Source organism: Acomys russatus, chromosome 2 (genome assembly GCF_903995435.1).
Source record: "Acomys russatus chromosome 2, mAcoRus1.1, whole genome shotgun sequence".
In the NCBI taxonomy this organism is placed as follows: domain Eukaryota; kingdom Metazoa; phylum Chordata; class Mammalia; order Rodentia; family Muridae; genus Acomys; species Acomys russatus.
In genome coordinates, this window is record NC_067138.1 from 8,050,058 (window position 1) to 8,071,070 (window position 21,013).

General features: G+C 43.9%; 1 protein-coding gene across 1 annotated transcript in view; it reads left to right on the forward strand.

Moving 5' to 3' along the window:
• The first annotated feature begins 17,360 nt into the window (after positions 1-17,360).
• Positions 17,361-21,013, forward strand: part of Aco1 (aconitase 1) — a 59,495-nt gene continuing 55,842 nt past the window's right edge. The window contains exon 1 of the mRNA XM_051157728.1: positions 17,361-17,528. The gene's annotated coding sequence lies outside the window, so the exon portion shown is untranslated. The remainder of the gene's footprint in view (positions 17,529-21,013) is intronic.

A 21,013-nucleotide genomic window follows, 5' to 3' on the forward strand; every position in this document is an offset into this window, starting at 1 on the left:
AAGAAACAAAATTCCAGAATTCTCACTACACTTGTGTGACCTTTATTTATTTTTTTCCACTGAGTAATTATGTGGGAATTAATTCATGTTGGTACATGCATTGATGGTTTGTTCTTTTTTTCATTATTGAGTGGTGTCCCGTTGTGTGGCCACACCATAACCAGACCAAAAAAAAAAAAAAATGTATTTTCAATTGCTTTCGATCACCTAAGAAAAGTATCTGATGCTATGTGTGGTGGTTTAAATAAGAATGACTCCCATAGGGTCACATAGTTGAATGCTTAGTCACTAGGGAGTAGCACTATGTGAGAAGGATTAAGAGGAAGGTGTGGCCTTGTTGGAGGAGGTGTGGCCTTGTTGGAGGAGGTGTGGCCTTGTTGGAGGAGGTGTGGCCTTGTTGGAGGAGGTGTGGCCTTGTTGGAGGAGGTGTGTCACTGGGGGTGAGCTTTGAAGTTTCAAAATCTCATGCCAAGCCCAGGCTTGTTCTCACTTTGCCGACAGACAACCATGTAGCTCTCAGCTGGGGCTCCATGATAGTAACGAACTAACCCTCTGAAACTGTGAGCAAGGCCCTAATTAAATGCTTTTTTTCCTAAGAGTTGCTTTGGTGATGATGTCTCTTTACAGCAATAAAACGGTGACTGGGGCACTACAGCTATTTAAAACTATCTCCTCGCAGAGACAGGCTAAACCAAACTTTTTCATAGGTCGTCAGCGAAATATAGGATTGTGTGTAATTTTGAATTGTGTGTGTTCAAACTATTTTTCAGGAAACATTTGTATTCTTATAATGACAATCAGTGCTGTACAAAACTGTTCCTAATTTCACTTCTGCTCAAACCCACTTTTACTTACTACATAACAACAAATGTCTCCTTCCAGAGTATTTCATTTTTGCCCTCTCTAAAAGTTGCTAAAAACAAGTAGGATAATGAGCAGTTTAACTGCAGTAAGAATGCAGCGCCTCTACTTGGGGAATTAGCTCACAGAACTTTTCCCTGTGGCCAAATGAAAATGTCATGCACAAAGGCATGATGGTGCTTATGCTAACTCTGGCATTTCACACACTTGAGCTCATTATTGGTCTCATTAATTTTGTGATTGTTAACAACACTGCTATTTATACGTAACTTAGCCTTTGCAGACTTCCATCAAGACTCAGCAAAGCCCAATGGATAATATATCTCGAATGTTAGGCATGTGTCTGAATAATTTTTCACAGCAGGAAATAGTCTTTGAGATTCAATACATATGAACATACTGTGACACTTTAGAAATGTTTTTATTTGTGTTTTGATACTTAGGGCAGAGTGGGGTGAAATGTGTTGGTTTCTCAACTAAGAATAAGAAAAGCTATATTTTCTAAAAAGAATTATCAAATTGAAGACAAGGTAACATGTGGGTTAATTTTCCTATTGTAATTAAAAAAAAAAAAACCAACGAAAGCCATTTAAGATGACAGGTTTGGTTTTCCTCACAGTTCAAGGTCACAGTTCATCGGGAAGTTGTGAGCCACCAGCATGGGTTTGGGGAACCAACCTCAGGTCCTCTGCAAGGACAGCAAGTGCACTTAACCACTGAACCATCGCTCCAGCCTTTGGTGTTTACATTTTTACAGAGATTAAAAAAAACTTTATGCACTTTTTTTGTTGAAAATAAAGCATGAATCCCAGAAAGTATATCTGTCACTTTGACGATAGATGGTTTAGCCTATCTTTCTCATTAATAGAGTTACTCATAATTACTAATCTCTGCCAACTGTATCTCTATATGGTTGTCAAGTTGTGAATAATAAACATTTATTAAATTATATATGACTATATAGCAACAGTGAAGACTATTATAATTTTTGTATTATTCTATATTATCCAAGCATGTGCAAAAGCATGATAATTACCTATTGGTTAAAAGTGAAAAATCTAATAGCTAAGAAAGAATTTGTCATGGAAATAACTATATACCATTATTGGGAATGGTTTTGATTTGTTAGGAGAGATTGTTTTGGTTTCTGTACTGGAAATTGAACCCCAGGTCTCATGCATGCTAAGTAAGTATTCTGCCATCAAGCCACACCTCTGACTTCTTTGGTGGAAATATACATCAATTATGGAAAATACTATGGCTATTTCCCCAACAAACATAGAACTATCTATGACACAGACGCCCCAATACTAAATACATTCCCAATAAATATGAAATAATTATGTCAATGACATAATTAAATTTTCACAAAAACTAACTTGTGCACAACTACTGAGCTTTACAGAGACACCGGCCAGAAGTGAGAATATAGATGAATCTGAAAGGTGTTATTTTAAATAAATTAAACAGGCGCAGAAAGACAACTGACTTCACTAATGTATGTAATCTCAGACACTTGAAGTCATAGGGGGAGCATCAGTAAACTGGTGATTAGCAGGAAGCTGGAGGGTAAGGGTAGGAGTAGCTGAAGCAAGAACTCAATTTTTTTAATTGGAAAGGAGGACTAAACCCAAGAGGTCTATTTACATCTTGGTAACTACAGATAATAACAATAAACTGCATGTTTGAAATTCTTCAGAGTAATTTTAAGTGTTTTTACCACCAAAATATACATGAGGAATTTATGTTAAGTGATGTATCTAGCTATTTGTGCAGCATACATAATGTATTTATAATACAAACAAAGTGCAAAGTGATAGCTTTACATACAAATATATACTATTTTTGCTTATTAAAAAAAAAAAACCTACTTCATATGGAGACTCATACTGATGTAGATTCAATAGCTGTGTCTCAAATCCAAAACTGTTCTTTTATACCCTAACTTTGGTGTTGGACCATATTTCTGCTTTGCCAGGTATCTCTGAGTTCGATTCTGTAAACCTGAAAGTATTATTTCTATAGACACTAGCCTGACAGCAGTGAGTTCCACCATACTCAGAGTTCAATCTCTAAGGACTATTTCCCACTAAAGGAAACGGGGCTTCTTGAAGAGCTGGCAGCTTCTAGGTCTGAGGAAATGCATGGGACAAAGCGAATGAGGGAACAGCATGTTATGTCAGAATGGAAGAGCCTTATCAAGGATGGCTAAGTTACATCAAAGGACTCAGGAGCCAGTCTGAGAACAGGTCCATGGAGTAAAGCTAGATTAATTTAAGCATCAATCAAAGTAATACTTGGAATCAACATGTCTAGATTCATGAGATCATGAATCTGAGAAAAGCACACTGGACTGGGGAGTGGGGTGGGTGGCTGGAGAGATGGCTCAGCAGTTAAGAGCACTGTCTGCTCTTCCAGAGGTCTTGAGTTTAATTCCCTGCAACCGCATGGTGGCTCACAGCCATCCATAATGTGATCTGATGTCCTCTGCTGACATGCAGGTGTACGTTCATTTAGAGCACTCATGTATAAAATAAATAAAACTATTTTTAATTAAAAGAAAAAGAAAAGCACACTGATCTCTCTGGAAAAATCATAGGAATCTAGTTTATTATTCTAAAATGTAGCAGTAAGTAAGTATGATTGGTGAGAGTAAAATAAATTGATTATTTTTGTCTTTCCTAGAAGAACTGGACCTGAATGGAACCAAACAGTTAATAAAGAAAGATGTTCAAGTATTGATGAAGGAAGAAGAGAGCATCCAGATAGGCATCAAGGTTGATACATTCTCCACTTGCAGCTGATAAAGCATGTTATGACTTCATGGATCCTGAAGAAGATGCAAGACGCCCGGGGTCCTAGGAGTCTCTGTACTCTGGATACAGAGAGCAGCATGAGCATCTCTTTTCCCATGGTGAGGCAAAGAGATCTAAAAATGCACAGCGGTTTTGCGTCGTCGCAGTGGGGAACACTAAGCTGATGACACTTCACATGGCCAAAGGTATAGTACAGCTGGGATTAAATTAAATCAGGTGTGAGGAAGAAGGATGATCTCACTGGAGTGGGTCCAATATAACCCAAGCGAGCTTTATAAGAGGGCAGTGAGGGTGCCAGGGCTAGAGAACGTGTGGAATGTGTGGAACGTGTGGAGAGAGAGGTCGGAGAGGTGATGATGGCATTGGTGGTAAAGGACGGGGGCGGGGCCACCGCAACCAACGCATGTGGTTACTGGCTTCCGGAAAAGGAAGGGGCATGAACTTCTCCCTCACACTCTAAATGGAATACTCTTCTGCCAATAATCTGGCGTCCACCCAAACTGAAGTCCATTTCACATTTCTGGCTTACAAAACACACAACAAAAAATAGTGTTAGTCTGATGCCTGAACTTCTAAATGCCTGGTAATTCATTGCGGCTATAAACAAAGCTTTTATTGGGGTGGGGGGACAGTTGTTTTAATTTTCAAAGAATCACTGTGCCTCTTCCTTAACCTGAGAAATGTTAGGGGAACTCCGTAAGTAGTGTGTCCGACTAGATGTCTACCATCATAGCTTTTGTCAACTTGACATAAACTTATACATATCTGGGAAGAAGGCATCTCAACTGAGAAATTGCTCCCATCCAATTGGCCTGTGGGCCTATGTAGGATTAGATTTTTTTCAAAAACCTACTTTATCTAGGGTTCTTAAACACTTCTCCCTTCCTTCCAACATACCAATCGTAGGTAGGAGAAAACAAAGGTTAGTAGGGGTACAGAATGTGGACCTTTTTAGAGGTAGTTCTTTGGGGGTAACTCCACTCTTTGTTGTTGGGATATCAGCAGTCCAGTCAAGTGGTCAAATAGTAGACACCAAACCACAACGCGAATCCGTAGTAGTGGCACCATACAGTAAAACCAGCAAGACGGGGCTGAAGAGATGGCTCAGCGGTTAAGAGCACCATCTGCTTTTCCAAAGGTCCCGAGTTCAATTCCCAGCAACCACATGGTGGCTCACAACCACCTCTAATGAGATCTGGTGCCTTCTTGTGGTGGGCAGGCACAAGAGTGGGCAGAATACTGTATAAATAATAAATAGATTTTTAAAAACAAACAAACAAACAAACAAAAAAGAGCAAGACGCCACCAAATCTTCACTAGTCAGCTGAAGTGGCAAAACTCGGCTGGAGCACCATGATACGTTCTCTGGAATGTTTCTCTCTCCAAAGAGCAGTGTAGAAAAGCAAAGAGCAGTGGTGCCATGTGAACCGTTACAAACCATAGGGATGCAAAAGTGTTCTTAGTGTGGGCTTCTGTTAACATTCTCTCTCTAAGAGAACACCCACAGATGTTTTCCTCTAGCCAAAATCATGCCCCTCACGTGAGACAGCTTCTTGCAAAACATCACATGACATAACCAGGTTTTAAAAGACTCCAGAAACTTCTCCCTCTGGGCAAGTCTGTGGATCAGTTTCATGGCTATTGATTGACGTGATAGGGCCCAGCCGACTATGGGCAGTGCCATTCCAGGCCAGTTGGGCCTGAATTGTATAAAAAAGGTAGCTGAGGAAGTCAGGGAAGCAAGTCAGCAGGATTCCTTCTCAGTTTCTGCTTCAGGCTCTTGTCTGACCTCTCTCAAGGATGGGCTATGTCACGGATGTGTAAGCAAAGTAAACCCTTTGCTCCCCAACTTGCTTTTGGTCAGTGTTCTACCACAGCAACAGAAATCAAACTGGGACAGAAATCCAGCAGAAAAAAAAAATTAATGAATTCTTAGGAACATCAAAAAAGGCAAAAGATTATTTAAAAAAAAAAAATAGAAAACAACAGCTAAACTTCGGAGTAGGGAGATAGAGCCTAATAGAGGGCATCTCAACAAACACCATGGAACCCAGAAGGTTTGGCCATGTTTAAGAGCTGGGGAAAAAATAATAATCAGGGGCTGGCGTTGTAGTTCAGTTGGCACAGGGCTTGCCCGGCATGCAGGAATTCCTGGGTTTGATTCCCCAGTGTCACGTGACCTGGGCATACTCACACACCTGTGATTCCGGCACTCGGGAAGTCGATGAGTGGCAGTGAGTTCAAAGTCTCAGCTACACACACTGAACATCCAACCGAACTGAGATAACCCTGTGGACGACGACAAAAGGTATTGGAGAGCAGGGGAGAAAAAGGAGAAGAGAAAAGAGCAGAGGGGAGAAGGAAGAATGGCACCTCTCCCCACAAAGGAAACTTGTGAAAAGCAGTCACCAATAGACAAAGATATTGGAGAAAACATTAAGAAATATTACTCAGTAGGAGCCCAGAACTTCTGAAGAAAGCTACACATGAAGGAAGAACAGCAAAGCTAGAAACTGTAACCGTAAATCCAAATAAATACTTAGCAATAATAATATCCTGAAAATACAATGATGGCCTAAAAATGAAAGGTAAGTAAAGTGGTTAGAGTGCTAAAAAGAACCAGGCATTACTGGGGGAGGAGGGGAGGAAAAGTCACAACCAACATTAGATTTTGATATGAAAAAAAAAAAATGAAAACTGTCCCAGGTTGGGTAAACATTTAAATGGTAACCAAAAGCTTCTCGGAAAAATAGTAAAGGCAGTAGACCCCCAGGCACCTCAAAGTACTAATTAGGGTAATCATAATCACTCTGGGGCCCACAATAGCAAGCTCTTAGCAATGCCAATTTGCTGACCAAATGTTCTTATTCATACTCCGACCTGTGATTCAGTGAACACAGACTTAAGGGACAGAACATTCATTAATCTGTTAATGTTTCTCCTTTAAAAAAAAAAAAAAGGATTTGATTTAGTTTATTATGTGTGTGTGTGTGTGTGTGTGTATACATGAAGGCAGATGTCCAGGGAGGCCAGAGGTGCTGGTTTCCCTCAGGAGCTCGAGTCACAGGATGGTTGTGAACCACTTGATGTAGGTGCTAGGAACTAGATTCAGATCCTCTGCAAGAGCAGTGCACGCTCTTAACCACCACCACCACCACCCCAGCCCCCACTAATGATCCTCCTTAATTGTCACTCTCTTCATGATAAAGGCATGCTCAGCTTTTCCAGCCCCGTGACAGTGTGCTGGCCACATGTTCACATTTCGTCAACAGAGGGCAGCAGCTGACCACAGTCCCGTTCACTTAATCTTGGTACTTTTCAGGGATGCATTTGGAACAGGCAAGCTGTTTTATTCTGTACTGTCTTTGTTGCTTCTTGTCACCAAGAACGAGAGGAAAGTGGTGAGAAAGGTTCCATGCTAAAAACCACTCTGCCAGCTGAACTGCACTCCCAGCCCCCAACTAATTCTTTTCCCCCCAGCACTTACACCTACATGTAGAAGTGGTTTTCGTGCACTGGAAATAGAATTGAGTGAGGTAAACAACAAATTTGCTGTTTCCAATCATTTCACTGGAAACATAAATCAGCAATTTCCGTGTTGGGTCATGACCTTATATTTCAGTTCCTGGATAAACACGATGGTTCGGTCCTGGCATTTTGCTATCCACTTCAGAAAAGGCAACGCTTGTAAAAGGAACCTAGGAAGTTGACATACACGAAGGATACTAGACACTTAGTCGTTGTATAACGTTCCTGAGAGTCGCCCCACCACCCCGGAAGACTCTAAATACCTGGATGTTCCCAAGTTACAGGGTTACAGCGAGGGCCTCTGTAACACAATCAGAGAGAAGCAGCCTGAGGACAGGTTACTAAGGTTTTGTAGACTACGTGGTAACTGAAGTTCGTTCCCAGTGTACCTAGCTCCCTCTTCTTTCTATAAATGACCATCGCAATAATAAGACCTCCTGACATCAGGACATCTGACTATTCTGTTCCCGAAGGCTGAAGGCAAAAGCTGAGGAGTAAGAGGAGCCCTTCATGCAAACCCAGATTGCCATTAGTTTTGTGACCTGGGAAAACTAACATGACCACTCTAAACATTCGTTTTCTCATCTGTGAAACGGTCCTGGCAACTTTATAGACCATAAACAGTTGTGGTCTTAGTAGCACTTTTATTATTAGCTATACTGAGGGAAATGTCGCTTTATTATCAGTGGCTGTCCAGGGAATTATGGGAAGGCCTCTGAGGCCTCTTACGTATTCAGTAAGAAAGAGCAGGAAATTAAGTACATGGTGGATGGAGTGGGAGCAGGGTTGAATATTATATGGCATAAAGATAATGCTTAACCCTGCCTTTCCATTTTCCTTCTTCTTCTTCTTCTTCTTCTTCTTCTTCTTCTTCTTCTTCTTCTTCTTCTTCTTCTTCTTCTTCCTCCTCCTCCTCCTCCTCCTCCTCCTCCTCCTCCTTCTCTTCTTCTTCTTCCCAAAATGATTTATTTGCTTGATTAGTAGGTCAGATTCTCTTAAAGCTATCGCAACCAATATTCTGGAGACCAATATATTATAAAGAATCAAAGAGAGCATATAATTTAATATACAATTAGTTCCCTCTGCAGTCAAAGAGTCAAAACCCTAAAAACTGTATTATGCTGTACAAAACATGTGCCAGAGACAGCAGCGTAATCCAAGGAAGGCAAGATACAACTTTGAGGCACTGACTGGCCAGAGATCTGAAGCACAATGTCCCTCCTGATAACAGGCACCAGCTGCAAGAAACTCATTGTCAAGTGCTATGAAAGCACAAAGATGTATTTTGTAACAGAGTTTTATAGATGGGTCGTCTCACCCACAAGGTTGACAAGCTTTTTTTTTTTTTACAACATTTTTATTAAATAGATTTTACATATACATATCACACATATATACAATAAACTACCTGCAGCAAGAAGAACCACAAAATAATCAGGAATTATATAAATATTACATTTCTAGTGTTTTGGCTATTTGTATTTGGGAGCCTTGAAGAAAACATCTTCCATATCTTGGTGAGTCTAAAATTCTGAATGTAAATCAATATATATAATATCTCATCTTTATCAACTTAAAACATCTATCTAGACCTAAAAACATATTAACCCCCAAATAACTAAGCTTAATTCTAAAACTAAATTATCTGGTCTTCAACTCCATCAGAGACATGAGAAGGAATAAAATTAATTATCTGAGTATTCAGGGAGTATAGTTTAGCAGCTTCCCAAATGAGAAGATGACAGAGACAGTTTGCTGCCTGAACAGTCACCCTAAACTCTCTATAACATTGGAGCATCATCTTCAGCCTTCTGGCCCAATATATCTGACAGACATATTTGTGAGGCAGTAACTATTGATGATTTGTTTACCCTGTCTTGGCAGAGTTTGGCTATCGACTCTGCCTGCATCCAGGCTTGCCCATTTTTAGGCAGAATTCTGTCTGTGGTAGAAACAAGGACATTTTAGCCAGTGGCTGGTTTGCCACATTTGAAGCCTTCCTTATGACCATAGCTTTTTGGGCTCTAGAAGAAAAAAGATGTGCTGATTTCAATTTTTTCTGTTATGGAAAAAGACATATACTGAATGAAAATAACTTAGCTATTCTAGTCTCCTCAAATAAGGAATTCAGGAGAACCACTTTATACTTCACTCATTGGCAAACAGATTTCACTCCTTTGTGTTATGTGAGAGAAAGCTGAACAGTGTGAAAGGCCAGCAGGAACCAAAGAGCAGGCAGTGGAGAGAAGGTGACAGCAGACCAGAGTCAGCAAACCCTTGCTGGCACCTGCCATGTGTCAGGCTCCATATTCAGCATAGAGAACAAACTAGCATGCTTTCCTGCCCTCATGGAGTCTATCTTTCTAGGTGGCAGGTCCCCTGGTGCCAATCTATGGACATGAAAGGACAGAATTGTGTGTGTGGCAAACTTTTAGCCTCCTCAGAATCTGAGTACAGATCCCACCCCCATGGTAGTGATCAGACCCTTTAGGACTGGGTATATGGGATGCTATATTTTTAATGTGTCCTCTGGTGATTCTGAGAAATACCACCGGTGTTTCTCAAAAGGTGAATGTCTAACTGTAAGACTGAGACCTTCAAAGAGATCTCTATTCTATACCTGGAGTCCCCAGAAAGAAATGGACAGAATCCGATGTCGACGTAATACATACAGGCATTTTATTGAACCAATGCTTCGGAGGTCTGTCTGGCTCTTACAAGCTGCAGATCTCCAAAAGCAGGAACAAGTGCTTTTTTTATATCTTTTTGAAAAAAGCAGAATTTAGCAGGCTAGCAGGGAGGGGTTAGTACCTTTCAGGGGCAGTGGAATATTTTTAGACATGGCTGGTTGTCCTTGGACCCTGGGCACAGACTGAGACGTTGAGTCAAGTTGGACTTTTTATTATCTTTAAACATAAGCTAGCTGTCCTTGGGACAAGCTGGACTCCACAAGGGGACCAAGTAGCTTTCCCTTGTGTCCTGGACACTCAGTGATCAGTGATTTGACATTGGTACCTTGGTTTAATATTGATATTGCTTCCTGGACCTGCCATAACCACCTCTTTATGGGTGATTATGTTTTCAGGGCACTCTGAGGCTTGAGAACCAGTATGGGATGCTGTCTTTCTCTGATAGCCCTTCCCTCCTATGAAATTATATACATATGAAAGTGCACTATAAACAGCAAAGCACGGAGAAGTCAATTAGATGTAGTTCTTAGTATCTTTCACCAAACTGAAAGGCCAGCTTATAATGCACTTTGTAACCACATTTTAATCTACAAGAGGCTGCCGTACAACTCTGGCCACACACAATTCTAGAACCTACCATATGTTCAAGAAATGTTAGTGACGCACTTTTCAGAATGTGTCCCCAAGCCACTTATCACCGTAATGGAGTCAGTACAGAAAGAAAGAGGCAGTCCTCAGACCTTCACAGGCTTCCAACTGTGCTAGTTAGTTTTCTGTCAACCTGACACAAGCAAGGGTCATCTGGGAAGAAGAAACCTCAACACAGAGAACCTCTATCACATTGGCCTTTAGGCAAGTTTGTGGGGGCATTTTCTTGATTGATTGTTGATGTTGGGGAGTCCAGCGCACTGTGGCCACCACTAGGCAGGTGGTCCTGAGTTGTAAAAGAAAGCAAGTTGAGCGAGGCCTAGAGAGCAAGTAAATAAGCAGCATTCCTTCCTTCACGGCCTCTGCCTCAGTTCCTGTCTTCAGGTTCCTGTTTGGCCTCCCCTCAGTGATGGGTATCCACCGAGAAGTGGAAGGTGAAATAAAGCCTCGTCTGCCCAGCTTGCCTTTGATCAGTGTTTTAGCACAGCAACAAAAACTAAACTAAATTAAGGCACTAACGACATCAGTGCTCTTCTCATACAGAAGGCCCTGGGATGTAAACTTACCAGCTCACAGAGTAGCATGTGACACAAGATGAGGGACACAGCGGACGAGCCTCAAAAGGAGGATCCAAACATGAAGGTGCAAATCACGAAAGCACAGAGTTGGGCAAGCCCAGAGGGAATTAAAATTTTAAGATTCATCACCACAGTTAAATACCAGAGTAGCAGCAAGGGCAGCAATGAAAGGGGGGAGGGCACTTTGTTCCCAAACACCATGTCATTGATGGCAGGTCAAAGAGTAGCCAATGCCAGGCACAGTAGCACACACCTGTTATCCCAGCACTCGGGAGCCAGAGGCAGGCAGATCACTGTGAGTTCGAGGCCAGCCTGGTCTACAAAGTGAGTCCAGGACAGCCAAGGCTACACAGAGACCGTGTCTTGAAAAACAAAAAAAAATAATAATAAAAATAAAAAGAGTAGCCAAAGGCTATGGGAAGTAGTTCCTTACCTGTCCCCTTTCTCTTCACACCTGAGATTGGATTGTTTTCTTCACTGGTTATCAGTTATAACCATGTTGTCATTGAAACTTAAGATAGGGCTATATCAGGGCAAGTTAAAGTTGGCTGGACTTGTCCTCACCCTCCTCCCAGCCATCCACACACTCTCACCTTACTCATATCCTCCTTAATGCCCAGGGGGATGCTAATGTTACTGTCTTTCAGGGTCTGTAGTGAACACCTAACATATGTGGGCATCCAAGAAAGAAATTGTTCACTGAATGTGAATGGAATTTGGGAGGTGGGCGGAAAGTCTCCTCTTCTGTTAGAATATAGTAAATTATACCTCCTCTTCAAAATTAAATATAGCACAGTGTAACACTGCAAGGCATGATGGGAGAGGCATACTTGGACGCATGAGAGTCAGATATCCTGAGGGCTGAATCCACCATGGTACATTTCCTACCTGACAATTCTTCAGTGGTGTTTGAAAGAGCTGAACTGAATGAGATGTAAAGATTCAACCCTGGGTCTCTACTGCTGGAGGCAGCAGCACATGAGAACAGCATCGCTGTATAGACAGGTCAGACAGTTGAGAAGAACCAACTCTTCCCTGTGGACATCTGGCTAGAGATGTGCTTAATTGGGCGCACATGATAGGACTCGAATGCAAGCACACTTCATATGCTCACCTTCCCTCCTAATCACTTACACTGTTAGGGGTTGGGCTGAGTTGATCTTTAGACTGGGGACACCCAAGCATGTTCTTTGTACCCAGCTCCCTTGGGTGGGGATCTGTCTAGCCAGCAGCTTCTCTTGGCAAATGGCAGACTGTCAAAAGAGCATTATGGTTGCTTTAAATGTACTATAGACGCCATAGGGAAATGCTGAGACACTATTCCTGGGGAGATGTGAACAAATGTCTACTCATTCCAAACAGGAAACTGATGAGAGACCAAAGTACAGAACAATATCAAAGTCCAAGCTGATGAACCAATGAGTTTTATTTGTGTTACTGCAGAAATATGTGTGAGGGGTTAGTTATAGGAGCAGAAATTACTAAAAGATAGCCACCACCATCCAAGCCCACCCTAGCATGGATGGCAGCTCACAAAAGCTAGAAACCTAGTGCCCAGTGCACATCCTGCAAGTGTTCTCTCTGGGCAGCATAGTTGGTCTGAATCTCTTCTAGGCAGCTCTGCTGGCTTTATTTCCTCTAGGCAGTTCACTTGTCTTTGCTTCTTCCAGGCAGCTTGGCTCCCCTGTGAGTGACTCTGAGCAATTTTTACTGCTTATATATGCTTGGAAAAAAAGGAGTGATTCCAGTCAGTTTCAGGGACTTCCGGAAGCTCTTTTGAGTTGTTTCACCTTCCCTTTTAGAGCCTCTCTCTTAAGACGTTTCCCTCCAAAATGCAAGGCTGGGTGGATACTGCTACTCCACAGTAGCTACTCCCCAGTTGCAAGGAGCACCGCACACACTGGCTGTTGCTGAAGGTAAACCTCGGCCCTGGGAGCCTCTGCTCCAGCCTTGACCTCTTCAGGAAACTGATGGCTTTGGAAGACTCTGCTCTCTCTGCAAGACAAAGCCAGTCAACTTGGGATGGTTGAGCCTTCCTCCAGATTGGAGAAGGGAGTAAGGCTCTACTGACTGAGGAAGAAAAACAAACTGTGATTGGCATAGCATGAGGCTTGTGATTGGCTCATACGTATGTGAAGCTTGTCATTTTGTTTATGCAGCACTTGTGATTGGTGGAACTATGCGCATGCAGGGCTGTTAAGTGGCAGAATGCCAATGCATGCACAAGCATGCCACACCCCCTCCCCCTCTTCTGGCTATGTAAACACACTGTTTCCCCTACCAGTCTTGTTATTCTGTTTGTTTGTTGGTTTGTTTGTTTTGTTTTTCGAGACAGGGTTTCTCTGTGTAGCCTTGGCTGTCCTGGACTCGCTTTGTACACCAGGCTGGCCTTGAACTCACAGCGATCCACCTGCCTCTGCCTCCCAAGTTCTGGGATTAAAGGCATGCGCCACCACCGCCCGGCTCAGTCTTGTTATTCTGCAAGACAGACTTCTCCTGGGATTGCAATTCTAGGCCTGATACAACACCTGATATTTTCTTTGTCTTTATCCAGCTGGGCAGGTTGTACGGAGGGAAGATGAGACTTCCACATCTGATGGCAGTGGTAGCAGCACTACCACTGGCAGTTCCAGAGTCACTAACAACTAAGGGGCTCAACAGCCAAAGCTCGCTTGGAACGCTAACACAAAAGGCAGCTAGGAGTTCCAGAGCCCTCCAAGAGTGATGAGCTATAGCACTGGGGGAGTGGGTTAAAGGGTTTCCAGGGCAGAAAATGCAAGAAGCTATGACTATAAAGGAGCAGCAAAGGCATAGCAACAGGCAGGGGCTCTGAAGGTCAGAAAGTAGGGTCAGCAAGGGTCTTGATACCCAAAGGTCAGGAGCTGTAACTCTACCCATTGCATTCTGGGTAGAGTCTAAGTCCAGAGCAGTAAGCCTCTGCACCGTGAGGACCTAGGACAATGAGCCTTAGGCTTTGACAGCTTGGAACTGAAGGCCAACCTATGAGTCCCTAGAACTTGGGGCATTCAACAGTAAGAGAGCAGCCTAGAGCAGCAAAACCCCCACCCATGCCTAGCCAGGTGTTTGATATATCACTTACTAGTCACTCACTGTCGCAGCCACGGGGATAAGTCATGGAGGCTTTGCTTGACAAAGTTCCAGAGACCTCCGACTGTTCAGCACAAGCTCTAGACACCCAGAGCAGCCGTTGAGGCTTTGCTGGACAAAGTTCCAAAGATCTCCGGCTGATCGCCACTGCCCCCCCCCCCAAAATTATGTATGGTCCAGGTGTAATGTCTAAAATCTGCTATTGCTCCTTAAACTTGTGTTTTCTCGTTATTTCTCAGCCCTAAGGAAAATCATACAGGGAAAACTTTTTCCCACAGAGAATGTTGAAAGAGGGCATCTGGTCAAAGGCTTGAGACAATGATAGAGTTTTGTTTTGTTGTTTTCTCTCTTGTGAGCACCCAAGCAGAAACTGCATGAAAGGAAGTTAAGACCTTGACATAGCAGTACCTGGCTAGATACTGTTACCTGAGAAACGTTTCTTTAGAATCTGCTTTGGGAGCCCTAGAAGGTGGGTTTGGAACGTCATGCTTTACAGATATTTTACAATAGAGGCCCCCTTGGCTGTAAGCTCAGTTTTCTTAACAAATATATTTTATTACAAACTTGTTAACTGAGCATATGTCCCTTATAACCCGACTAACTGAAACAATAGGAGAAGAGGATTAAAGAATACAATAAAAAAAACCATAAGGATATCAGTTCTGAGGAACGATTCTCCTGCCGTAATCAGCAGGATTTCTTCTGCTGGAACCTGGAGTAACCAAAAACTGGAACCTCAGGAGCCCAGAGCCCCAGGGCTTTCCCTCCAGCGGTTCTCTCTAGGAGCGTCTCGAAGTGCAGTGATGAATATCCAAAACTATTCCATGTCTCCAGAGGCCCTGCCTCCAGTTTTGGGCTCATTTATATATCTCCTCCTAGAGTCTGTTCACAGGATCTTTTCAGGCTGGCAACAATCAAGCTCCTGCACAAGGTGGTTTGTTTTCTAATGGATTAATATCACCTGTTCTCTCACAAGACTGGTCCCCATCCCACACTTGGGATCATAACAAAAACAGGTTTATCTCTTCTTCACTGGGCAGTTATTCTAGGCTTGGATAGCACACCTGTTGGTTTGGGACTGGAAGTAACTCAAGTTTTTTTCTTTATTAGAGACCATTTAGCTCAAGCCCTGTTGATATGGCCATCTTGTAAACACAACAGCTTTAGCCTGGGGAAATTTATGATTAAACTTTTCTGAGTATTGTTTAAGAAGTAATTATCAGGTTATTCAGACCGTTGTTTGGAAATTAATTGATTTTTGTTGTATGCTTTTTTGTAGGCTTACAGAACTTTTTGTATTTCCCTGTTACTCTGTTGACCTTTGATTGCCCTAGTGATTGTAAAAGATAAAAAAAAAATCGTGATGTAATCTATAATGAAAAAAAAAATTGAACTTCAATAAAATACTGGGCTTGGCCCAAGGAGAATGGGCAAGCAAATAACAGACATGAGAAAGTAAGCTAGAGAGATATGAGGAACAGCAAGAGAGAGAAAGATGGGGGAAAGCAAGCAAGAACACAGATAGAAAGATGGGTGACAACGAGCAAGGAGTCAGAGAGTAAGGGAGACAGAGATGGAGACAGAGAGCCAGAAGAAAAGTTGTCCTGGGCTTTAAGACCTTCAGCTTGTACCACATATGCCTGAGTCTCTGAGTATTTTTTTCTTCCATTCCTCAACCTCTCCTCAACAAATGGTTCCTGTAGCTAGTTGTTCAATGGTTGGTTTCCCTTAACCAGCCGTTCACCTCCTACTAAATTCTTCCTACGGCAGCAGAACCACCTCCCTTCTCTCCTCTGCGCCGTTCCTAGGGCAGGTCTTGGGGAATGGCAATTCACCCTACAGGATGCTCATTGAAGTTAACTCAATGTAGAAATCTATCCTGAATTTCCAAGTATTCGGGCATCAAAACTTGATCGCCTTTTCTATCTTTGAACTTACATTGTCCTCGGAGACCAAACTGAGTCTCAAAGCTCAGACTTTAGGTCAACGGACAGCATGTACTATAAAGGGTTGCTATAGGTTAAAAGCAAGTTTTAGATATAGAAATTTTGCATTCTTTGTAAGCCACAGAAATGTTGAGGTCCTATTTCTAGAGTGTGCTCCTGATGTCCACTTCCCATGCTTTCTGCGAGTAAAAACAGGAAAGCTGACTTTTTAAAAGTGCTAGGCGCGTATTGCGGCACACCTGCAATCCCAGCACTTTAAAAGTGGGTGAAGGGAGTTGAAGGCTAGACTGAGTTCCACCAAACTGTGAGCTCTACGCCTACCTGCGCCCCATGGGTTTGTCTCAAAACCAGACCAAACACCCAAAACAACTAAAACCCCACAAAAAATTCTAAAGCAAACAAACAAACAAAAAATAATTGGACTAGGAATAGAAAGTAAAGGGCAAAAAGAATAGGGGTGGTGGGGGAGTTGGCGGAGCGGAGCGGGAGACCGGTGGCAGGAAGACGACTGATTATGTTGTGTACGAGGCACTCAGAAAACGACGCCTGTACTTACCGCCCAGCATTTAAAAGAAAGGTGGAGAAAGAGCACCTTTCTTCTGATTCCCTGCGCTAGTCAGGGAGTTACACGTCACGCTAGGCCCCACTTGAGCGGCCTCCAGCCTTCTACTAAGCTCTGGGAGAGGGAAAGCCTTGAAGCCCGCTTCCCACTTCCTGGGACTGAGCCACTAACAATGCTAATCTAAGGCCGGGAGTCTAGTTTCTCCCGCCTACGGGGCGGAGCCGGCTGGATCTTAGCCTTCACCTTGGGCTTTCTGGCCTGGGCGGTAGAAGGGGCGGGGCTGATGCTAGGCTCCGCCCTGGCCCCGCCCCCACCCGGGGGCCAAGAGTCTTTGTATCTAGGGGCGGGGCAGGGCGGACCCAGGTTCTGCCACTCATCCCCCACCCCCAGGGTTGGCCTTTGTAGAGCGGGAGGTGACTGTGGGGCGGAGGGGGGGAAACCCGGGGGGACCCGCCCCTCGGTATGGCCTGCTTTTGGGTTCTGGAAGGAAGAGGGGTCCCAGGCTCTGCCCCTTGAGGGAAGGATAGGTCCTAGACTCCGCCCTCCCGTCCGACTTAGCCTGAAGGTGCGGAATGGAGGAGGGCGTGTCCAAGCCCCGCCCACTCGGGGGGCTACTGAGGCCCAAGCCCCGCCCCTCTGGAGCAGCAGCTGGTTCCGGCTCTCTCTCTCTCTGTGGTCCCGCCTCGCTGCAGGAGCGTCCGGAGGACACCTCAAGAGGAGGAGCGCCGAGCCAGCCTGGGTCAGCCCTCGGTAACAGCCGGCTGTGTGCCATCGGAGCCCCAGTGTGAGCGGTGAGTACCACGCGGCCCCGGGCTGTCCGTGCAGGCCTTTTCTACGTTGCAGACCAGGAGGACACGGGGCGAGCTTGGGGAGGCCGTGGACTTGGCTCCTGGGGTGACCTCTCTGCCTGCTCCCCGGCCTGCGTCGCTTTGGGCTGGGAGTGGCTCTACTCGGCGGCCCGGGAGTTCTCGCCGCCTCGGCTGTGCGGGCCGCGCCGGGTCCTCTGCCAGGCCCGACCCACGGTATAGAGAAAGCAGCGATTGTGGCCCGCAGATTAGGGAGTCCCCAAGAGGGTCCAAAGGGAAGTGGGGTGAGGGCGAGAGACCCCCTCAATGGAAGAGTTGAGTGCAGAGCCCAAAGTGATTGGTTGAGAAACTCACGGAGAATGGGACCGTCCTGGTCGACCAGGCCAGGACACTAGAACTGCACGTTTCAGTTCAGCACGCCTGACAGCCTCTAGGCAGGAGATGCCGAAGTTTTGGACTTCGGACTGATTGCGTTCCTAAGGAACCTTTGTTATGTGGGCTGTACCTGTTGCTGTTTTCCGTGTATAAAGAAAAGTTATACTTAGTACACTTAATCAGAATAGGCCAATTACATTTCACATGACATTTTAAAAACCTCCTGTATTTTCCAAAACAAAGCTATTAAGAGAGGCATTTTTCTTTTCATGTCTGCAAATCTCTGCTTAGAAGACAGGTGGATTCTTATATCTGCTTCTGCATGTAGTTTGTTGCAGGATGATATGCCATGTAGCTTCCGGAGACTTCCAAGTACACTCCTGAAAATGTGGCATCTTCGTATTGTTTAGGAAATGTTTTGACCTCATAGATACCCGCGCCTGTGGTCCTCCGCACCACACTTGAGGTAGCCAGTGCCTGGGAGACATAGTTCACTGGGTTCTCTACTTGGTTTATGATCCTTCCTCACAGCACCATGGAGAGTGTTAACCTCTGCTATCCAGGACAGCTCTTAACCACCCTTTGGAACTAAGCACTAGATCCCCATCACTTGATGGCGATTCCGGCCTTCTGCAGACTCAGAGCCGTTCGTGTGTACCTTGGTTGTCTCTGTGCCTGCTGAGTTGATCCACGCAGGGCAAACCAGACCTGTGGGGTCAGGGAAGTGTGTGTGGGGGGAGACGATGCCAAATGTGTAGGGGGGTGGTGTAAGGCTACCCAAGTCGATGAGAGGTCATTGCTCTGGCTGTGGTTTCTAGCCTTGGGTTTGTTGACGTATGGTTCCAGTCTTTGAATTCTCCCATTTCCACATTCTTGGCTGTCACCGTGAGTGACATCACCCTCTGTCCCCACTGGAAAGCAGCTGTGCAGCGCGTTGCTGTGTGATAGGTGAGCGCTTTCATTACATTCCTCCCCTCGTTTCATGCTGTCTCCTCCAATTTGAGACAGAAATTACACACATATTATCATATATATCCACATATATGTATTTCTCTAGCCGCTACCAAAGAGGCTACTGTGTTCTGATGGAGCAGTTGCGCATTTTGGCTGATATATATGGTAGAAGTGACTTGTGCACATGGTGGTCTGTGCTTCCACGTGTGGGAGAAGAGGGGGTGGGGGTCTAAACTCCAAGTACCTGTGTTCTTTCTAGAAGTCTCCACATTGATAGTGGAGCCTCTCTTTTTTCATCCCCTGATGAATAAGCACCGTGGGAAATTAAGGAGTTAATTCATTGATGAGTACATTGTTTTAAGTCTTCCAATTTTTTTGATAGAGGGGCAAGGCTGTGTTTAAAATATGCTAATGTGGGCCAACAATTTGTGTATGTGTGTGTGCATGTGTGTGTGTGCGCGCGCACACACACACGCACGCACGCAAAGACGCAGACAGCAGAAATTTCAAACATGCAGTTTCTTATGCTGCTATGGCATGAAAGCAGCCATAGGCAATATACAAGCAAAGGAGCATGGCTGTGTTCAAATAAAACTTATTTACAAAACAGGGTGCTGGACTATAGTTTACAAGCCCTTCTTGTACCGGCATGTAAAGAGGAATCCCATTTCAAACATAATCTTCTTTGTAGAAAAGGAATTTTGGGACTTGAATCTCCCAAGACGGATGTATATGGAAGTGGGAACTAGAGAAGACTTAGGATCAATCATAGAAGAATCCAAAGTAGGTTGTTCACAGAGGGACCACATGGCATGCACAGTGAGCGGAATCCTTACTCCAGCTCTCTGAAGCTGTCTCAGATTTATACTGGGTGGCTGGACCCACCTTCTAATACAGTGCCAACTTTAACTGAAGGCACAAAGCAGCTATCCTGACTTCAGGGCAGGGACAAATCTTCCTTATATGTGTGTATATTATAATTATTATTATATGTGTTACATGTACATGTTTGCATACATACTGTAGATATATGCATATTTGTTACTGAAATACATATATAAGTTGTATTCATATGTGATCTCACACCCATAAATTTAAAGTGGCCTCAGAAATGGAAAACAAATACTAAACTATTAACAGTAGTAGCCATTTCTGAGTAGTGGAGGTAAGTGAAACCAAGTCAGGAGTCTTTCCTTCTTATTTTTGTAATATTAGATACTCAGCTAACCTGTAACAGTACATGTTGTTTTTGCAACTTAAAACAAAAACCTAAGTTCCAACAGGCTATGTGATGAGGTGATTTCTTTGATAAGAGTGCTGTTACGCCTCTCTCCCCACAAAAGGCAAGTGTCTTAGTCAGTCAGTGCTCTGTTACTGTGAAGAAACACCATGGCCACGAAAGCATCTACTTGGGGCTCGCTTAGTTTCAGAGGTTTAAGTCCAATATCATCATGGCAGGGAACATGGTGGCACATCAGCAGACATGGCGCTGGAGAAACAGTTGAGAGTTCTACATGGAAAGAGAGATCCTCATGGAAAGAGAGACACCTCAAAGCCCACCCCCAGTGACGCGTTTCCTCCAACAAGGCCACACCTCCTACACCTTCACAAAGCCACACCTTCTCAAGTAGCACCCACTTCCTGATGACCAAGCATTCACATGTGAGCCTATGGGGGGACATTCTTACTGCAAACCACCACAGCAAGGGACATTGTCACATCGCATTTATGAACTAGTTTCTGTAATACTAGTATATAGTAACTCAAAATATTCAGAGCAAACCCTCTTAAGTCAAAACATTTCAGTATACATTCCTAGTGTTTGACTGAAACTCTTGTCAGACGTTAGAAGTGCTAAAATCAAAGTGTTCCTTGATAGGCCCTTATGCACACCCTTGTACTGGTGTTACAAAAATCTGGTGTGTGGTTTTTAAAAATAAAAAAAAAAAAAACAACTATTTCCTGGTGATCCTCTTATTTCTGAGAGAAAATGTGAGAGTGTGCATTCACCTGGGTAAAGAAAATGGATTTGCCACGGAATTGAGTGGTCTTCTCTTGGAGATGGGGTTAACTTGGGTTCTGGATTTTCCTCAATCTAGCTTATTAGTGCTTTCCAGCATGTGTAGATTCTTAACTTGCTT